General features: G+C 44.1%; 1 protein-coding gene and 2 long non-coding RNA genes across 7 annotated transcripts in view; 2 read left to right on the top strand and 1 right to left on the bottom strand.

Moving 5' to 3' along the window:
- Window positions 1-21,354, top strand: part of PBX3 (PBX homeobox 3) — a 118,976-nt gene that overhangs the window by 15,531 nt on the left and 82,091 nt on the right. The gene's annotated exons all lie outside the window — the stretch shown is intronic.
- Window positions 2,732-10,023, bottom strand: LOC135190245 (uncharacterized). Its single transcript, XR_010308460.1, has 2 exons — window positions 9,902-10,023; window positions 2,732-3,264 (listed from the first exon to the last, which is right to left on the bottom strand). It is a non-coding gene; the product is annotated as an uncharacterized LOC135190245 (long non-coding RNA).
- Window positions 16,816-18,311, top strand: LOC135190119 (uncharacterized). The gene is made up of 2 exons (XR_010308430.1): window positions 16,816-17,438; window positions 17,628-18,311. It is a non-coding gene; the product is annotated as an uncharacterized LOC135190119 (long non-coding RNA).

Here is a 21,354-nt window from a genome sequence, read left to right as displayed (position 1 = left end):
TTTGTCACAGAGAATAAAAGCCTTTAAACTCATCCACCCACTGGAACGTTTTATCATATTTATTTTAAGAGATATGAAATTAGCAGAACAATTGAGCTCTTTGTATATGGGAGATGCAAATGTAACTGAGTATTTACCTTTAATGAAGGGCAGCATAAATATCTCAGTATCAGTAAATTATATGCAGTAGCAGAATATTCCATAGACAGCTAATAAATAGTTCTTTTTTTTCTCCTAGATTCCTAAACCATAGTATCTTTTAGGATAGTTTTAATTTACAACCCATAGTGAAATTAAATACTGGTTAACATTTTGAAAGGATCTATTGCAGCTGGAAAATACTGGGTTCTGGCTAGAAGTAAACCACATTTCCAAATCATTACATTTACTGATTAAACGCTCCCTTACTGTATTCAACAGCTTAAGTAAGAGTTTACTGCAGTAATGCTTTGGTAGATAATATTTGGAGTGGAGTAACCATTTTAATGAGGTTCATTGAGAGAGATTTCATCAGGGAACGTTTCAGGTGTGTTATGGCTTTTGTCTTGTCACGATACATGTCTCTATAACATCAGAGAGAAGTTACAGAGCAGTACTCGTTTAAGACAATAAGAAACTCTGTCATAAGTGTGAGCAGGCAAAGGCAGAAGCAGAGAGCATCATGTGTGCTTGTGCTTGAGCAGGCCTGGTAAGTAAATATTCTCCAAGGTTTAAATGTACATCACATTTTAACTGTCCTAATATTGATCATCCTATAGAGGAATTATATTGAAGTCTACTAGTTATTAGTGTAAAGAGGGTCAGATGCAGAGACTGGTACAAAGCAAGTGCTCTCATGGTAATGATGCTGCTATTTATAGATCCCCATTTCATTAGTTGCAGAGTTTCAGGGAAGAGATTTTCTCTAGGGGAAATGGATACTTGAAGTTCATTTTCTTCCTGATGCACATTAAGGCAGAAACGTGAACAACCTTCAGTATAGGACACACGATTACAAGATTTTGTTTGACCATTTTCCCTAAGTACCCCTGTAGCAGCATCTAGCACAGATGTGAAATTGCTAACTGGTGTTGCAGCCGAGCTCCAGTTCCGTATACCTTTCACAGGGCTGTTGTTGCTTTGTTTTTTGGTGTTTGCTTTTTCTTTTCTGTTTTTCTTCCCCTGGAAGGAATTTTATTTTTAAAAGGTGCCACACCAGTAAACTTCAGTAGTATTAAAATGGTTTGCTTTATAAAACTAACACATCTGGATCACCTGACTTAAAGCAGTCTCGCTACAGCTGTCAAGTACTACAGTTTATTTACTTACAGTACAGTACCTAAGAAGTACAGACTCAGTTAATCAGAACCAGGGTAGTGTTTTCTGCTGTTTACTAATACAGGCAAAATTTTCTTTTGAGTGTCCAAAAACTTCATTGTTTTACACATACTTAGTTCCCTCCTGTGAAATTCAGCTAATCAAAGCTCCCTATAATTTGTGAGTGCTTGTATTTCTAGCACTTTCCTTCTTGGAATTCTTGACATCTTGAGCTATTTTTTTTTCCTTTAAGAGAATATTTACTTAGTTAGTATTCACTTAATTAGAACTGACTGTTTAATGTTTTCTGGGAGGGTATTTATGGTATTTTCTTTGCCATATTTGCATTCCAGAAATTAAGTCCCCATGCCATTATTCGGCAAGCCTTTCATACATTAGAATGATGAATTGAAAGCAGAAATGGGAAAAAGACTGCAATGCAATGAAAATTTAATCAGCGTCTTCTGCTGCTTTAATAAGGCAAATAATTCTTATTGGCCGCTGCGTTAAGGTTTCTAATATTTAATTCATAACAAACCTTGCATTATTCTGCAGCAGCATCGACAGCTCCACTTTGCTGCCTGCCAACAGGCAACCATAAAAACTTAAAAGCAGATGTAAATGTCTAAAACAAAGAGAATGATTGGATCTAAAGCGGTCAGGAAAAATCAACAATATTGCCAGAGAGTTTGATAAATCTTTACACGCACTTTAGCAGGGTACAAATGGTATTAATTAACCTCATTAAACGCCTTGATTTTAAGGATTTGAGGTAACCTGTGTGAAATGCACCATTTTTTTTAGCTCCTGCAGGCCCCCAAACAAGAACTGATGCAATGCCAGCAGAGCATGGGTGCTCCTCACTAGACAGTACTATAATTCTGGAAGATCCAGTTGATTTTTGTATTTGGTGTATCTGTAAAATTGCAATGGTGGAATTGTTGTCGTTTGTCTTATGTGTGTGTCTGATGCTGGAATTAAGCAAAAGAACAAGAGCTTGTCCTCTTGGTCCTGCTTCAGCTTGCCCTTCCCAGCGTTCATGTTAATTGATTAACAATTCCTGCGCTGGGAAAAGCCTCTGTTAGTTTTTAAATCTTGTCCTAAAGCTTTTTTTTTAGATCCAGGAAGGCTATCTGGAAAGAGACAGCGAAATCCTCTGCACCGAATTTTGCGCTGGAGATCTGAACAAATGTGCCATGGTGCCGGGAAGATGCAATGTAAACAGGCTGTATAATTCCCGGGGCTGTGGCAGGGTGTTTTTGTAGTGCGAGGCAGCAGCGGATGGCAACCTGCCAATGCTAGGTGCAAGCTCTTGTTACAGAGAAGGGTTGCGCCTGTTCTCATTTCTTCTTGAAATGGCTTAATTGGTGTCAGCACCCCAGGGATAAAGGCCTCTAACACTGAAATCCACACGATTCACCCTGTCTCTGCTCAGTGTAGGGAAACTGGTAACAACTGGTGGTGAATGAGGAGTGAACGGTGCTGTAACAATACTCGATGATGTTTGGGATGACAGAAATTAATACGCACTTGCTTGAAGAAAGCAATGATTAATGGCAGTGAGCAAGGGAATGCTGTCCCTCCTTTAACTCCACTTTGATGGGGATTGAAAAGCAAAAGGCTGTTTTCATTCTCTCTCAAAAGCAGAGGTCACCCAGAGTACATTACAGCAGTTTTTCCTCTCTGTTTTTTATTTCATAAATATTATGATAAGCACAGATTAGATAGATTTTTTTTTGTGGAGGCTCAAAAGGATATTTTATGTTTGTTTGCTGTTTGTGCTCAAGAAAGAAACCTGATTTCTTCAGTTTACGTGTTAGATCACTTTGCTTCGCAGTGCAGTAATTAGTATAATTAAGAATTTTAAAAGCTTGCCATCCTGTGAGTTTTTCTCAGGTTTTTACAGATGGAATTTCATGGTCCTCGTTCCCAAAGTGCTGACAGGTCAGGATGAGGCAAGGAGTGTTGCTGAGAAAAGGAAAAAAAAAAAAGGTTAAAAATCCAGGATTCCTCACTGAATTTTTGATGTAAGTATATTTTGCAAGATCCTCACACTTGTCAGCAGTGTTCTAAGCTATTTGATAAAGAATCTTTATTCTACAAGAAGATTGAAATAACACAACAGTGCTTTGGATAATGAATTCTTCATCTAAGCAGAACTTTAAAACAAAGTACAATGTTGGCATTTTTTTCTTTGAGTGAGAGGGTTGATACATCTTTGGGATCCGACAGGAAGACATAAATTAATAGAGTTCTGGAGATCAGTTTCTCATTAATAATCCATTTTGTCATGGTTCTTGGCATTGTCAGCCTCGTAGCTGGTTCATATTTTGCTGAAGGATAAAAGCACATGATGTCTTAAGGCACAACATAAGGAGAAGGAGTTTATCATCTTCTGGAAAAACGATCTCTGAAAAAAAATAGATTGTTTTGCAGGAAATAAATGTCAATTTGGAGTTTTAAGCATTTTTAGTCTTCAAACAGTTTTTTTTTTTAACATATACAGTTGCAAAAATACAATGTTGAGTTGAAAGAGGTTATTTCCAACCGCCATTGCTTTGCCTTTGTCCTCTCCTCTGTTGTGGGGGTTGATTTTTTTAGGAATTTGCAATGGATCCCAGAGCGTTAATACTCCTTTTTAGACCCTGGGGTAGATTGTGTCCAGCTTAAAATGTATAGTTGAAAAAGAAAAATATGTTGTTTCTTTTCCTTTTGAAGAGCTAAACAAAATCCTTGTTATATTTGCACTTACCCAGTAATGGGGAACATACTGGACAGACCAATGTGTACTGCCCCAGTATTGCCAAAATGGAAAAGGTTGCATTTTCATGAGTATGACAACATAAATTGGAGTCCTTTACCTTTGAAGTCTTAAATTTGGTATTTTACGTATCTTAAGGTAGCGGCAGCCTGGCAAGCAGCGTAACTACTTATAAAGTGTTCAGCTTGTGCTGTCATCCCAAGTAAGGAAGAGCAGAGCTCTGATTTAGTTACATGCCCTTTATTTTATATACTGAAGAGTGACATAATGCAGATCTCTGAGAACTTGTGATGCATTGGGGAAGGATAAAGGGGGAGAAGAGAAGATGACACTAACCCAAATAGCTTAGCTGTAACATTTAACTGGGCTCAAACATTTCTAATTTAACCAAAGGTCTACTAAAAAGGGCACAGAAGGAGGGAGTGAGAGGTTCTGGGCATAGGGCTGATGGGAGCTGGGATCTAGCCAAGGTTGTAGTTAGGATTACCAAGGAGGAAGCGCTGTGTGCCAGGAATATGTCACTGACCAGAACTAGTCTGTGGTGGAGCATCTCTGAGCAGGACAGGTTGGAGTGGCACCTTCATCAGCATGCTGTTTGGCAGAGAGTCATGGTTTGGGGAGAGTACGTGTGTAACTCTGGAGAAGCCCCAGATGGGCATGTGCATGTATGTGGTTTAGAGCATCTGTGGGGGAGGATGTCCTACCTACATACAGGTCACAGACAACACATACATGCCAGGGTCCTCAGTCACTTCCATATGAACATAGTGCTTAATTTGGATGGTCTTTTGACCTCCACGGGCTTAATGTGCACTCTTATGGAATGAGCAGATCAGATAAAACTGTCAGTGCATCTTCCTGGTAGTGTCCTGGATAGGTATATCAGAGGGCATCAATCCTGGGCAAGAGGTGGTGGAGGAAGCAGCATTTGACACCGGCAGTGGCTGAAAATGCTGTGTTTACTTCATCATCAGGAACATAAACCTGTTTACAGCTTGCATTTTTTCCCTGAAAACAGGGAAGGTTTGAATTATGAAGATTTAGAACATGCTTCCTTACATGGAGTTGCAAAGGACATTTGTCTCAGCACATTGTAGTGAAATTTTAAAGAGCAGGTTTTGACAGGAGACATTTTGCTGACACAGAATATTTTGTTCACTTCTGACTCTCAAATAAGTGCTACTTCTGTCATAATGATTGATTTATATTCGTTTTAGACCATACATTTTACATCTTCTCTTTTAGTGCTTATGGCTACACAGCTTCAGAATAGCAGAGTTTTAAAACTGTTATGAGCAGGGCATCACATTTCACATTGCACTAATAATAAAAAAATAAGACTATAATGGGTTTGTAGGCATTTTGTGGTATGGCATTTAGAATAAAATGCTAATTTTTATTATATTTTGGAAAAATAGAAAGTTTAAAAGGAAGATTCCTATTTAAAAATTGTTACAGAGATGTCATTTTAATTATGCCTAATCACAGAGCCTTGGAAGATGCAGTGACCTGCAGCACTCACGTTTTTGTGGGCATTTGGATGGAGTAGGTGTTGTGTTGGTACTTGCTGATTTTTCAGTGACACTCCTGTCTGGGAGAGAAAGAGACTGGGGTGCTTGCAGGAGAAGGAATAGACTTGTCCGTAGTCACCACTCCCAGTGCGGCCGTCTGAATAATTGACATTACTATGTTAATGGAGCCTGAGGCTGTTTCAAGGAGAGGCTCCACAGCAAGGCAGGAGTGAAACCAGGGTTTTGCCCATCAGAATGTCAGGGCAGACAAGACCACTCTGACTGGACACTGCACGGCAATGCTGGGTGTGGGCTGCAAGTGCTCCAGCCTTTGCCAGCCAAGGTCACCCAGCAGCATCACTGATTTTGGATGGGGCTGTGGTCTTGCCCTTTTAGATAAGTTCTCATGCACATCTTACTGTGGAATTAGGGTCCTTATCCTTTCTATCTGTAAAAAACATCCCTAAGAATGTAGCACTGAGCATGAAGTAAAATGTCTTTGATTAGAGAGGGCTGGTTCCCTGAGCCCTTCTTCAGCTGTAGGATCTGACGCTTCGTCCTCTGTGCTGGTGAATAGCAAGCGGTACAGAAAGGGTCAAATTTGGGTGCCTTTGGCTTTGCTGCATATATATATATATATTTAATTCTTAGAGAACGAAGAAACATTCTCCAAGTGAGGCTTCAGGAAGAAAGGGCTTCCAAGATGTTACAGATTTTGGAAATATTTGACAATGTTAGCAACATAACTACTGACAAAAAAAACCCTCTCTGCAGAAAATCTTTCACAGTTGTGCCAAGAAAAGCAGCTTCGATGGAACATTTTCATAAACTATCATCAGTTATGCAGCAGCAGCTTCACAAATCAGAAATGATATCTTCAGGCACTGCTGTCAAGTGTTATTCAAATAATACCAGCCTCACATTTGAATAACAGCAGACATTTTGAATTAATTAATCAGATGAGATAGTCTAGGCCTTTTCTCATTAGTCTCTGGGTCAGGCATGGGAAGATATATGCGTTGGTGATGATATACCTGTCTTTAATCGTGATTTATGAAGATTTAGGATTGTGTGTGATTTGTCAAAGGTTCTGGGAAAAGGCTGGTGCATATTTCATTACCTAATCTGAGATTGATTTCATGATGCTGAGAGATATAACCCTATTGTTCGGGGATGTGGGAAGCGCAGGTAGACACAGCGGCCCAGGGTTTTACTGGCTTATCTTTGCGACTGTCAAACAATGCTGTAAACTTTTACTGCTAGCAGTTAACAGTTCCTGCTTTAATTATAGGCAAATTCTTCATTCTGTCCAAAGGGGAAGCTTCAGTAGTTATTTAGTTAAAAAGCATATCAGACCTTGTAACTATGACCCAGTGTAAATCATGGACAAAGTTGGCAAATTTCATGGCTTGGTCATGGTGAAAATATAAAATTTCATGGTTTGTCACAGATTAATAGAAAAATCCCATTAAAACTGTGCAAATAACAAAACAACAAGTTAGGTGGAGATCCTTACACAGCACCTTCCTACTCCCAGCATTTATTTTAGGTTCAAATCGGTGCTAACAACATGAGGCCCTTTGGATGCTTTTCTATGCTGCTCTGTTTCCTATTCAGTTTAATTAGTATTTGTTGTTTGGATTGGACTGAATAATTATTGTGCAATTGTTTTGAAGCATTATTTACATAAGAAAGCATGTGTTACATTGCTTCTGCAGTGAAAGGAGCCTTGAAAATGAAATATTTGAATACCAATTGTGTACTATTTATTTATTTATTAAAATCATACAAATTGCTCTATCTAATCATTCATCAGTAATTAGGATATTCTGTATGGGGACAAGGTTTGGCAGCACTGCTCATTTCTTGCTCTAGAGCAGAAGAGCCCTCTGCTTCCCTTGCACTGTGCTGGGTCCTCTACCCAGCACTAGAGCCAACCTCTGCTCAGATCTTGAGATCATCAGACAAGCCTCAAGGTTCTTTCAAGATTACAAATCACCTACATCCTCAGTTTTAATCAAAAAGTCAATGTCATAGAATCAGTCAGGGTTGGAATGGACCACAAGGATCATCTAGCTCCAACCCCCCTGCCATGGGCAGGGACACCCTACTCTAGATCAGGCTGCCCAGAGCCTCATCCACATGGGGCCTCAACCACCTCCCTGGACAATCCATTCCAGTCTCTCACCACTGTCATGGTGAAGAACTTCCTCCTCATGTCCAGTCTGAATCTTCCCCACCTCCAGCTTTGCTCCATTCCTCCATGTCCTGTCACTACCTGGCTCTTTTACTGTTCTTGGTACAATTTTGCAGCCCATCAGGCATAGCTGTGTGGCTCTGGCGATGCTCTGTGTCCATGCAGGGCATGGCAGTGGCAGCTATTAGACCTCATTCTCAGGCTCCTGTGCCAACCAAAGGCTAGTGTCAGGCAGCTTTTGTATACAGACCTTCTATTTTCTTTTTTACTCTTTTGATTATATCCAGAATTCTGATCAGTGATGCAGGAATTTGGATCTAGGCCAAAATACTCCAAACATACTGAGCTCTTCCACTTGATCCTCTTGTAGAGAGGGTAGTTTGTTGCTGAAGTGGCCACTTTGAGAAGAAAATGGCAGTTGTTCTACTTTGGAATAATGATTAAAAGAATCAAAGTCCCAGAATAAAGGCTTCTAAGAACGACATCAAAGTAGACATCACTAATAGCAGCCAGTAACAGCTTTGTATCTTAAATAGACCAGAATTTCACATATGGAACTTATTTTGGAAATGAGTTTGTGCTGTTTTCTTGTGAGACTTCCCTTTGCAAATACCAGCTATAGAAACACATTTTTAGGGGAAGGGTGCAATGCTTCAAATAATCCCATGATGCTGAAACCTGGGCCTCTATAGGAGGCAAAATGATGAATCTTGGCAAAAAGAAGAAATGCCAGAATGTGAGAAGTCAGTTTGCAATTCTCATTAAAGCAAAATACATCAAGGAGTTGTATTTGTGTCAGGTTTCACAATCAACTCTCGCCAGGTCACCTGCATCAAGAACTTCATCTGCACTCTGAGCAGCTACCATGCACAGGTAGTAATAAAAAGAGCAGCTAATGACAGCTTAGACAGTAATTTTTCCTTTTTCCACCATCAGAGGTAGTCATAAAATACAACAAGGAAAGAAAAAACAAATTGGTTTGGATTATTGATTAGTGTTTTGCTAATAAGAAATTAAATTTATCGACCGCTGCCATTATCTGGCTTTGCTTTCCCAGGAGGTAGTTTGCAGCCCCAGACAGGCTTCAGCAGAGAGCCGAGGCTGGACATGTGCTGTCAGATGCCTGCCTCTGGAGAAGGCCATTTAACCCTATTAGTCAGGTCATTTCTCTCTTTTTGTGTAGAGGTCAGCAAAGAAGAAGTATTTTCTTAAGTCAACTTTCACAGCTTTCATTTTAAAAGTACACAAGTTACCTCAGCTTCTCATCGTGTTCTAATGCACATTTCTTCTGTTTGAGGATGGCAATCTCTGTCAAGCAATGTGGTGATGTAGTGATCAATATCATGGGTAAACTCCCATAAAATATTTGTTAATAGAAGCTGCATAGACACAGCTGAGCTGCCAAATTCCTCAGGATACACTGACCTGTAGACTTTCAGTGTGACTGTGCCACACCAAAAGAAATGTGTGGTGCACCCTCAAATTTGGGCTGTACTTTGAGAGACATAAACACTTAGCACTCTTCTTTATAAGCTGAAGAGGAGGCAGGGAGCAAATTCTATGGGGAAAAAAGGGATTGGCAGGATTTTGGGTAGGAAGTTCTCCTTTGAGAAGAAAGCAATTGTGGATCATTTGTGGTGCCCAGAGCTGCCACTGTGGCAGCAGAGCTATGGTAGATGATGCACCAAAGGAACAGTCCTCAGAGGATGGCTGGGCTTAGTTTGATGAAGGAAGACTGAGAAATCTGGGGCTGTTTAGTCTGAAGAAGAGAAGACTGAGAGACCTTATCAACATACACAAGTATCTGAGGGGTGGCTGTCAAGTGGATGAAGCCATTCTCTTCTTGGCAGTTAGCAGCAATACGACAAGGAACAACAGCTATAAACCAGAAAATAGAAGGTTTCACCTCAACACGGGGAGAAACTTCTTTACAGGGAGGGCAACTGGTTTGCAAGTGAACAGAAAGAAGCAGTTAAACATAGAGGAGCACAAGCTAAGCAAGGAGGCCCAGCCAGCACCCACAGGTGATGTCAGAAGGATCATCAGTTCCCTATCCTGCTGAACCGGGGGGCCACCAGGCCCCCCGGCCTTTAGATCACCTCCACCATTCACCCAGTGCACACCATGGGGACTCACCAGTGATGATGGGAGGAGGATCCCTCTGCCCAGTTGGGCAAGCTTGAGGCTACTGCCTTTCCTGGGGCAGATTATAAAGGGGAGTGGGCAGGGAGAGCAAAGTGGTCACACCTGGGGTGGGAGGAGACTCTAACAGAACACAGGTGCTCTGGGTTTGGGGGAGAAAAGAGGAAAATGTGGCATGGAGTGGGAAAGGAGCTGATAAGACAGAAAAGGAGAGGTGGTGCTGAAAGGAGGCAGATAGAGAGGAAGAGGATGGAGTGGAGATGAAAAGAGGAAGGTGGGGGAGAGAGGGGAGGAGAGAGGATGGAAAGAAGTGGTGGGAGGAAGATGTAGAGCAAAGTGCCTTATCCAGCCTTTTCATGAACACCTCCAGGGACGGTGACTCCATCACCTTTGCCATTTCTGCTTGGAGCAGTAACCAGACATCTTCACTGGCTCACTATGTTGGCTGAAGAAGAGGAAGTCACAACTGTCTAAGAGGAAAAATAAGGAAATAAAGAGTAAAACAAACAAACAAACAAACAAAACCAAAAAACATACACAAATTATAAATATATATACACACACAAAGTGTGAGGATTTTCAGTGTGCCCTTGTGGCCCAGAGGGCCAATGGCATCCTGGGGTGCATCAAGAAAAGTGTGGCCAGCAGCTCTAGGGAAGTTCTCCCCCTCTGTTCTGCCCTGCTGAGACCACACCTGCAATACTATGTCCAGTTTTGGGCTCCCCAGTACAAGAGAGACAAGGATTTGCTGGAGAGAGTCCAATGGAGATCCACAAGGATGACTGGGGGTCTTGAGCGTCTTCCCTGTGAAGAGACTGAGAGCCCTGGGGCTGTTCAGTCTGGAGAAGAGAAGGCTGAGAGGGGATCTGATCAATGTCTATAAATATCTGAGGGGAGGGTGTCAAGTGCAGGGGGGCAGTCTTTTTCAGTGGTATGCACTAATAAGACAAGAAGCAATGGGCACAAACTAAACAGAGAAGGTTTCACTTCCACATGAGGAGAAACTTCTTTACAGTGAGGGTGACAGCACTGGAAAAGGCTGCCCATGGGGGTTGTGCAGTCTCTTTCCAAACCCACCAGGGTGCATTCCTATGCAGACTACCCTAGGTGATCCTGCCTTGGCAGGGGGGTTGGAGTTGATGGTCTCTGCAGGTCCCCTCCAACCTCTAATGTTCTGTGGTTGTGTGGTTCTAGACTCAAATGACAAGACCAGCTGCTACCTTGAACCTTTGTGCTTAGGTCAGCTTGCATAGTAAGAACAGTTCTTGAGGCTCTGAGCCCCAGTAATGTAGCTACTCCCAGCGCAGACATGCACCCAGCTCTGCAGCTACTCCCCTGGTGCTTTCCAAGTGCTTGTCTGTGCAAAGTGGATCCAGACTGAGCAGCAGGGGTGGCAGGTGATCCTTGAAAGGGCAGCTTGTGAAGGAGCCCAACATCTTGGGTAGAGAGGAAAGAGCATCTGTGGAGGTGAATGTTCCCTGCCAGGAACACTGGAAGCTGCAAGGTGATGCTGCCTCATTTGGCTCTTCTGTCCAGTTAGATGAAGCTCAGCCCTGCCCACGCACTGGGCAGCTCTCCCTGCAGCCAGCACACCACACTGCATTGCTGCTCACCTTGCTGCATTCCCTGCTAACAGCAGCATTTCACATGAGCAGTGCAATGGGAGCAGGTCTGGTGTACTGCTTGCTCAGGGCAGTTTTAGGAAATTCCTTGAGCTTTCCAGCAGTGCCAGTCAGTGCAAAGGATTTCCTGTGCAGGAGTTACTAAATACTATGTCTCTGGTTTTGTCTGGCCTTTGGGAAGATGATAGCTGCTTGTCTACGTGACTGTTCACTCTCTTCACCGTGCTTTTCTACACTTCAGAGTGCAGGGTTCAGTGCAGTTTCAATACAAACATATACTTCTGTATATTAAGCATGTGCATTAATATATTATTATTACTTGGACTAATAACAAATAGCAGTCAGTTAGTGAGATAAAAAAGGACAGAGTTCAATAGTAATTCTCAGACAGCTTAGCAATTACCCAGACAGCTTGCAGTCAGAAAAGCTGTTCAAATCTAGGATTATGAACTGCACTGATGGCAGCTCTGCTGGGTGGAGTTTGAAGAGACTGTGAGTATGTTTGCAAGTAATTGCAGGACTGGTTTCCAGCACTCCTCCTGATGAACTTCTCTGTTACAAGCCAGAATCAACAACCGTAAAAAAAGCCTCCAAAAGCCAGCAGGCTGGTTTCCAGAACCAGTCACAATTATTTGCTAAGTATCTATTTTCTGTATCAGAAAGCTGTCTGTGCTTGCGAGCATCTCGGAGGTTTTTCATCCCTCTTTCTTTATGATGTATATCCCAAATTACTTCCATTTCTGTTGCAACAGTCAACATCAAACGACATGGCAACACAGATTCTGTGGTTTGGTTTTTAAAACCAGTGCATCTGGGAGGGAAGATGATTTCTTTCCTCCTTACTTTGAGTGGTTCCATCGATTCCTGTTGGTATTTGCTGTAACCAGTACTCTGCTGCCCAGCAGTGCCATGGGTGAGTCTCACCCCGTGTTGGTGGAAGGCCAAGAGAGTGCTCACATCCCATCTAAGCCTCAAGACATAATCTCAGAACTTCAGAAGTGGGCTCAGAATGTGCTGCACATTTCTTCACGTGGTGATCATGGGGGATGCAGGGGTCCCCAGCCATGCAGCCAGGGTGCAGCAGTCCCAGGATTTAGAGGTCCATTCATTGTGGCACCAATGCTGGAAGGGTGAGAGCTCTGATATGAACTCTGGGGTTTGAAGTGCTTGAGTGAAAAAGGGGTGTTGTTGGATTTTGAGCATTTTTTTAGGGCAGTACATGATTTTTTTATGGGACACATTAAATTCTGTACCTCCAGCGAGCGGTAAAGCCACCTCATCACTCTGCACCGGAGGGGAGCACAAGCTCTGAAGCAGGAGAGGCAGCTGTTAAAAGATTTCCATCTCAGCAGCCTCTCATGCCAATAGGATTGTGATTTGGGAATATAACAAGGCTTTGGGGGCTAAAGTTAATAAATAACCACTGTATTCCCTTTACCATTTTATTCTCCATGCCTAGGCCCAATGCCTTCTAAGCCCAAGCAATTATCAGTCCCTGGGCTGATATATTTGACATAAACCCATATATTCTTTAAGCAAGGAGCCTTCACCACAAATTTTGCTTCAGAAAGACTGTTGAAGGGAAAAAACGTTGTTTGGGTGGTTGAGTGTCTGTACTCAGATGCTGTCAGTAAGTGCCACGTTGCAGGTGCTGGATTTTTATGCCCACAGCCAGGGGAGCTGAGTATTAGGGATGTAATTTAGGTCTTGTTCTTCCTGCTGGTGGTGGAGACAATGCATCCTCTGTCTGCGAGGCCAACCCTCTGCACATCCAGAATGTTTGTGTAGGGGTGTGTCTGACTAAGCATCTTGGGAGGGAATTCAGATTCATTAGTTACAATCATGGTTAAAAAATCAAGCCATTTTCAGTCACTGTACCTGGTCTTGACTAATACAACAGAGACTTGTACATCAAATACATCCCCACTGTACCTCGGAAGGAGGCTCAGCAGACATGTGCTTTTATAGTCTTAAAAGTACAACTCAATTACCTGAAGTTTGTGGCTGAAAAGAATGTTCTGGGCAGCATGGAGTTCAGGCTACACACTACTGATTACTGTCCAGTGCTCTCAGGGGCATATTTAAGACAAGATTTTGCCCAGGATCCTTAGAACAGCTTCTGGCCCCAGTGTGGGGCTGCCTGTATTTCCAAGGGACTCTGTATGATCAGCTCCTCGAGGAGAGTCTATTTGATGTGAAAAGGCTGGCTAGGTTTGGTACATAATATTATGTAACAGTATCAAATTGACTTCTTCCTGCACCAAGAGGGACTAGGACATGGAAGGTGTAATGTGTCCTCCACAAAACAGTGTAGCTTTGTGTTAACTCAATTAATTCACACTTGTGTTGCTGTTCTTGCGTTTAAGCCTCTCTTTAGCTTCCACTAAAGTTTCTTCTGTCCTCATCCCATTCTGTAAGTGTGCAAAATGGACTTTTAACTATGATGCCATAGTAACTATAAGCAGATCAGAGTTTTTAACGGCTTGGATCTTCCAGCTTGTGTAATAGAGTTAACAGGAGCCTATCAAAGGTGTGTAAGGTACTATTTATTCAGTAGCTTTTTCAAATTTACCTTGACATTTACAAACCTATAGACTGAGACTACTTCAGAGCTGTACAATGTTCTTGCCTATGAGCAGGTACCTACTACTGGGCATTGCATCGTGGCACTAATGTTACATCCCATGGCACACTGAATGCTCTTCCATAATCCACCCTCTTTGTGGATCACAGTGCTCAGAAATCACACAACACTAAGCATAGACATGGCAGTGCTGTTCCCAGGACTCCAAGCTGTGAATTTATGTAATTTTATGTATGGGTTTAGTTGAGACTGATGTGTGTTACCATGCAGTGTTGCATTAGTTGTTGCTTCATCCATTCAGATATGAGTTAGTTATGAGGAATAAGCAGACAGCCTGGGATGGGGATGGTGGCTCTGGCATGGTTGCATCAGCTTTTGACTCTGTGTTTTGTACTTTTCTCAGAGGTTTTGTTCACAGATATTCCAAAACCTGGGACCTGGGAGGACCAAACATGGGTGGGATTTTTGCTTTGGTTGTTTTGCTTTGTTCTAGTTCTTTTTGTTTTGGTTTGTTGGTGGTTAGTTGTTTGTTTTTTTTCCTGGGCAGATTGTCTGCTAAAGAACCTTTTTTTTTGTTGTTGTGTGTGCTTCAGTTCTGCTCATCCCACTACTGTGAAGTATTGTCATTGTATCTCCCCGTCTCCTGCTACTTCCTTGCTTATGCTCTGAAGGAAAGAATACAGTGTACCTTCAGCTTGCACCAGTGCTGTTTATGGTGAGAACCAGAACAAAGTGGTGCAGTGGGAAGACAGAGCTGAAAGATCTGGATTGTCACAGGGGATACAAAGGGATCGGAGTCTGCAAGCTCTTGCATTCCTTCCTAAATCAAAGGGTACTCTGCAGAAAAAGAGGCTAACTTAGTTCTAGTTTCCCAGCCTCCTGCATGAACTGTGTAAGTTTTGAAGTGTGGTGCTGGTGTTTTGTTCAACTGGGGGCTGAGGAGCATCTGTTGAAAATGCCAGGGTTTGGCGTTGATGATGGAGAGCTTGGGCTGTGAACAGCTGTCCTAGTTATTGTGTGACATCTGAACAGACACTGTTCTCTCTGGGCAGAAGTGAGGACCAGGACATTCAGAACTGGCACCTGAATGTGCTCTTCTCCAGAAAACCCACGAGTGGTAAAGGGACAAAGTTTGCTGTGTCCCCGTGAGCTTGCTTCTCTGAGCCTTAGTATGGTGCTGAAGGGGCATCTTAAAATGTTGTGCCAAAATATTAGTGTTTGTATGGGATGAACAGCAGGAAGGGGGTAGGCTCTGGTGGTATGTGGTGGATAGTTTGGGTTTCCACCATGCTTTAGTACACACACATTCATTCAGCTGTACATTCATTCAGCGACAGAGCAGCATCTCCAGAGGGACAGCAGAGGGATGTGTTAACGCTGCAGCCACATACTATGCTCAGTGCCACAGAACTGATTAGTGCAACAGTGACATTTTGTTATCTTGAGAGACAGAAGCTGGAAGTGTTCTTGAAAGTGCAACCTCCAACACCAGGCGGGTGACACGGGTGGGGGCATCTCTGCCCTCTGCATGTCTGACTTCTGTCCTGGCATGGCCGTGGCTGCTCGAGAGTCCTGCTTGCCATCCGTGGCCATATCCACCGTGGGCAGGAGGGCCCACCAGCAGCCACGCTGGCTTATCCTCTACTGGTCTGTGTGCAAGCAGAGCATCTGGTCAGATTTCCCAACTCTCTGCCATATGCAGAAGCTGTGCCCGTGCAGCACAAGAAGAGGGGCTGGCAGGGCTGAGCATGTGGTGGCACAGCCATCGCCTCCCAGTTCTGTGTCCCAGCACTGCATGGGGCAGGTACAGCCACCACATTGGGAGCAGGGACCCTGCTGGCTCCTGCCCCTCAGCCACCTGCATCCCCTGCACCTGGCCTGGTGCCTTCATCGGGCACAGGGGCAAGCAGTCTTTTCTTCACCAGTGCTGCTCTGGCATAGGGACAGTTTAGCTCCTATTTGCCAGCAGAAAAAGAGGATGCCTCTGGTAATTCCTGGAGCAGGCAGCATGTAGTTTTTGTAGGATAATGCTGAGGTACTCACACTGTATTAAAAAATTAATATACTTCTATTGCTACTGGAATTGGAGCCTGATTAGGATTGTTACAGTACCGTAGTTTTAGCTTTTAATTACTTACTACATTACACAGTATCTAACAGCGCTAATAGAGTACAGAACTGTCATAGCTTTTGTTTTAAAGTGCACTACTGTATGGTGCTTAATTGTGTAACAATGTTGTTCAATTACATCTGAAAGTGTTTAATAAAGTATGGCACAGAAAAGCAAATCGGAGTGGCATGTGTTAATTGGTGTCCGCGTCATTGACTCCATTTGGTTATAGTGATCACTGGGATATGAGGATCAAATGGCAGGTTGCCCAAATGGAGTCTTCAGACCTGACTGTCTTATTTGTACCACTTACCCATGCCCATGATCTCGCAGATTTTCGCACCACGCTCACACAAAGTGCTGTTAAGCAGCTATCAGAAGCACAGCAGTGTCAGCGCCTGTATCCCTGCTGCTGCTGCTCCCCTCCCTAGCCTGGCAGAGTATGAGGAGCCAAGATGGGCATCCCCATCTCCAGCTGCACAGCCAGCACTGCTCAGATCATGGGAAGAGACAGGACCTAGATGCTACACTGTCCCTACCTTCCCCTTGGCTGACAGCTCTTGGTTATGCCCAGTACAGCCCCAAAAGGGAGGGAGCTGCTGCAGCAAGAGACAGAGCCTCCACTGTGCCCCAAGCGTGACACTCCAGAGTCACTGGGGCTGCAGAGACAGCAGCAGGACAGCAGCAAGAACATAGAATTGCAGGGCATTAGAGGCTGGAAGGGACCTCCAGAGTCCAGCTCCCCTGCCAAGGCAGGATCAGCCAGGGTAGTCTGCACAGGAATGCACCCTGGTGGGTGTGATGGTTTGGGTGTACCCCGCCCCCCCAAATTATCTGTGTTTTGGTTTGGTTGCAAAACTGTCCCCTCTCAATGTCCTATTTCCCCACATTTTCCTCCTTTTATTTCCATCTCCTTCCTTTCCTCTTCATCTTCCTCTTTTCATCTCCATCCTTTTCCTCTCCATCCTCCTCCTCTTTATCTCCTTTCAGCACACCTTTCCTTTTCTGCCATATCTGCTCCTTTCCCACTCCACACCACATTTTCCTCTTTTCTCCCCCAAACCCAGAGCACCTGCGTTCTGTTAGAGTCTCCTCCCACCCCAGGTGTGACCACTTTGCTCTCCCTGCCCACTCCCCTTTATAATCTGCCCCAGGAAAGGCAGTAGCCTCAAGCTTGCCCAACTGGGCAGAGGGATCCTCCTCCCATCATCACTGGTGAGTCCCCATGGTGTGCACTGGGTGAATGGTGGAGGTGATCTAAAGGCCGGGGGGCCTGTTGGCCCCCCGGTTCAGTAGGATAGGGAACTGATGATCCTTCTGACATCACCTATGGGTGCTGGCTGAGCCTCCTTGCTTAGGTTGTGCTCCTCTATGTTTAACTGCTTCTTTTTGCTTACCTGTAAGACTGTAAAAAGCACAGGAAGAAACCTGTGGAACGTTTTGAGAAGCTTTGAATGAGCATGGAGCAAATGTCTGAGAGTCCTGCTGCCAGCAGCACCTGCATCCCAGCGAGCCCGGGTCTGCCACAGCCGCCTGTCCAACAGCACCGCGCACCTGCCTGCCGGCCAGCCGCTTCTGCTCCCCCATCCTAAGCCTGCTTGAGAGAGAGCCCAAGAGAAGCAGATAAAGGAGGGCAAAGATGCTCAAGCTGCCAAGTGGCTGTCCTTAACAAGAGCTTGCTGTTCCACATGAGAAGCCTCACTGCTAGTTCTCAACACAGGCTAGACACTGGCCCAGCAAACCCCAGCACCTAGGTGGTGAACCAGGGAGTGACTCCCTGTCTCCCAAGTTGCCTTGAGCAAGTTTCCTGCTGCCTAGCACTTTTATCCTGTCACTCCCCTCCCGGCAGCAGAGCCATCAGAGGGGCCTGAGCACTGAAGTGCTGTTCAGCCAGGACCAGCTAATGCAAAGGGTGTTCCAGAGTGGACTCTTTACTGTATGCAGCCAGTTCATAGATGCATAGCAAGTGGTACTTAAAATTGTTTCCCAAGTGGTGGCATTTTTCATATCCATATTTTACTTTTTACCCCATTTCACTGAAATACTCTCTGGAAGAATTTCTTCTGGAATAAACATTTCAGCACATCAGGTTTGTTCTGTGAGAGCTGATTGTCAAATTCATAGAATCATCCAGGCTGGAAAAAACCTCCAAGATCATCCAGTCCAACCTATCACCCAGCTCTGTCCAACTAGACCATGGCAATAAGTGCCTCATCCAGTCTTTTTTTAATACCTCCAGGGATGGTGACTCCAGCACCTCCCTGGGCAGCCCATTCCAATGCCAATCACTCTCTCTGTCAAAGAACTTCCTCCTAACATCCAGCCTAGACCTTCCCCCCAGCACAACTTGAGACTCTGTCCCCTTGTTCTCTTGCTGATTGCCTGGGAGCAGAGACCAACCCCACCTGGCTACAGACTGTACTTAAAATTATGTCCCGAGTGGTGATGTTTTTCATACCAATGTTCTACTTTTTACCCCATCTCACTAAACTATTCTCTGGAAGTATTTCTTCTGGAATAAACATTTCAGCACATCAGGTTTGTTCCGTGAGGGCTGATTGTCAAATTACAGCCTTCTTTCCTGCGAGCGCTGTGCTTTAGCACAGGATCAAATTGCATTAGGTTTTTCATTTAGGTGGTTTGGTTTTTTTTTTCCCCCTCTCCAGTATAAACACAGAACAACGGCAAGATCTTATTGTATCCCATTTCTGAATGGGGGAACTCATCAGGAACAGATTTTCACGCGGCGTTACTACGGTGCAGGAATGTTTTTCCCTGCCAGCCTGCCTCTCGGGGTGGCGCTGGGACGGTGCAGCCCCAGCAGTGCCGCTTATGCCGAGGCGAGTCCCCCCGCACGCATTCCGCCGCTCTCTTTATGGCTGCCGCCGCGCGTTTGCTACATTTGCTTGCATGTGGTCCTGGAAGTCACCTAGCATGCAGGTCATGTGCCCTTAATTTTCATTATGAATGAAGAGTAAAATGTGAAGGTTATTGCCTGGCAGTACAAATGCATTGTTTTTTTTTTTATTTAGAAGCTCTATTAGAAGTGTCAGGAGTCCCATAACAAAGCAGGGCAAATATCCGCAGAGACACCTTGTTGAGAAAGGCAACTTGGCTTCTAAAAGGTTTGAATATGAATGTGGTTGTTTCTAATCAAGCAGTCCTTGAAAAGAATTCCCCACTATTACTTACCTCTCTCTCTTTTGGTTTTTTTTCCCCTTTTACTTGCAATCAGCCTGGTTTTCTCCTCAGGAAATGTTTCTTGTGCCAGCCCAGGGTGAGACTGAGAGGGGAGCAAAGCCAGTGGGGCTGGGGGAAAACCCACATCAAAGTATCTCCACATCCAGAAAACACTCTCAGGATTCAGAATTGATGTGGCTAGAAAATCACCTTATTTTGGTGGTGAGAGGCCATGGGCTTTGTGCTCCCTGGAATAAAGGGGCCAGTGCTGGGGTTTTTTGAGAGCATTCCAAGGGTACCTGCTGAGGTGGGCCACAGACACCTTCCACAAAACTGAACCCTTTCAGTTGTGGCAGAAAAATGGACATATTCTGCTTCTTGAATGAGTGAACTAGATATATGGGGACTTGCAGGCCTGGACTGCAGACCACAGTAGGTGCTCCCTTTGCCACCAAACAGGGGCCCTCTGAGCCTCCCCCCAGTCACTGGCACCTTGTCCTGGCCCTGAGCAGAGATGCTGCTGCTGCATAGGAAACTCATTTGTGTTTGAGCCAAGTGGCAGATAAATAAGTCTTAAATCCTTTCCCATTCCCTGAATTAGTGTATTTGTTCTGGCTTAGCAGTGACCACGGTGACTTGGTGCCTGTGGTACCAGATGAGGACAGGGTCAGTCCCTCAGGGAGCCACAGTATCACATCATGATCTGGAGGTCTCTTCCAACCTTGCTGATTCTATGATCAGCTCCATGGCTGGCATTTGGTGAAATTTACCTGAGCTGTAGTGCCACACTTGGCTCCAAGTCAGTAATGGGACCACTGCCATGACAGGTGGGCCTGGGCATAGGTGGGAGAGGACAGGGTCCCCTCTGGATTGCTGTGACACCTCTCAGCAGAACCATCCTTCTGGTCCTGGAAGTGCTTGTCCTGGAGGGTGCAGGGCTGTGCTCCCTGTCCCTTGGTCATGCTTGCAAGGTGTATTTCAGCCCTGGCATCTTGAGAACACTTACAAAGTCTCTCTCTTTTTCATTTGGTTTTTTTTAATAAATTGTCAGTGTATTTTCCCTCTACGAACCTGTAGCATCTGGCAGCAGGAAAGTACAGTAGGACTCGCTGGCACCGTGGTGCAGAGCCTCGAAGAATTCCGTATTGTGACAACACATCAAAATAAATTGCTGTCAACAGACCAAAACACCAAGTGCTGTGATTCTGTCTGACGTGTGAAGACTCAGACAGGCTGTCTTGACAAGTTGTGGTGGAGCACCTGCAATTGGCAGAAGACAGTGATATAAATCTGATTTGCCTGATATGCAGCACCTAGATATCGTTAATGTTGGTGACAATAACTCTGCATAACATTCCCAAGACATGGATCTGATTTTTTGTCTATTACTTGTGTTGTTTTTTGTCACTCTCTGATACTGGCTCTGCTTCCATTCCCTGCTCAGGGTCTGCCTAGAATGGCTGTGAAAAATAAACCGTATTTAAAAAAGGCAAGAGCAAAGGAAGGTTTAATTCAGCCTCTCCTTGAGTATAAAACAGGCAGTCATTGTCCCAGCTGCTCAAGACAAAAGATGTGCCATGAAATTTTATTTTACACTAATCATAAAAATAATCATGGTGGAAGTTGTATTAATTTCTTAACTCGTAGCCAAAATATCACAAATAGCAGGTTAAAAGCCACGAGCTGCAGTAAATCTTTTCTGAAGCATAGGTGGTTTTAAACTTGGAGAAGAGGAAGAGAATCCTTGGCTAGGTGGTTAATTTTTACCTTTCATTATCAATAAATGGTAATTCTTTACAGTAGCAGCATATATCACAGCTCATTTATGAACGTGTGAAACATGTCCTGGCTCTGGAGTTTAATTACCGCGAGTTAACACTATCTTCCCTGTCTCAGCCCTTCCTTGCTATCACCACTGTGATGTATTTAGTCCCGGTGCTGGCATGCACTG

The sequence above is a fragment of the Pogoniulus pusillus genome, chromosome 35, assembly GCF_015220805.1.
Source record: "Pogoniulus pusillus isolate bPogPus1 chromosome 35, bPogPus1.pri, whole genome shotgun sequence".
Classification (NCBI taxonomy): Eukaryota; Metazoa; Chordata; class Aves; order Piciformes; family Lybiidae; genus Pogoniulus; species Pogoniulus pusillus.
Note: the sequence above shows the minus strand (reverse complement) of the source record. Positions and strands in the feature narration are given on the sequence as shown.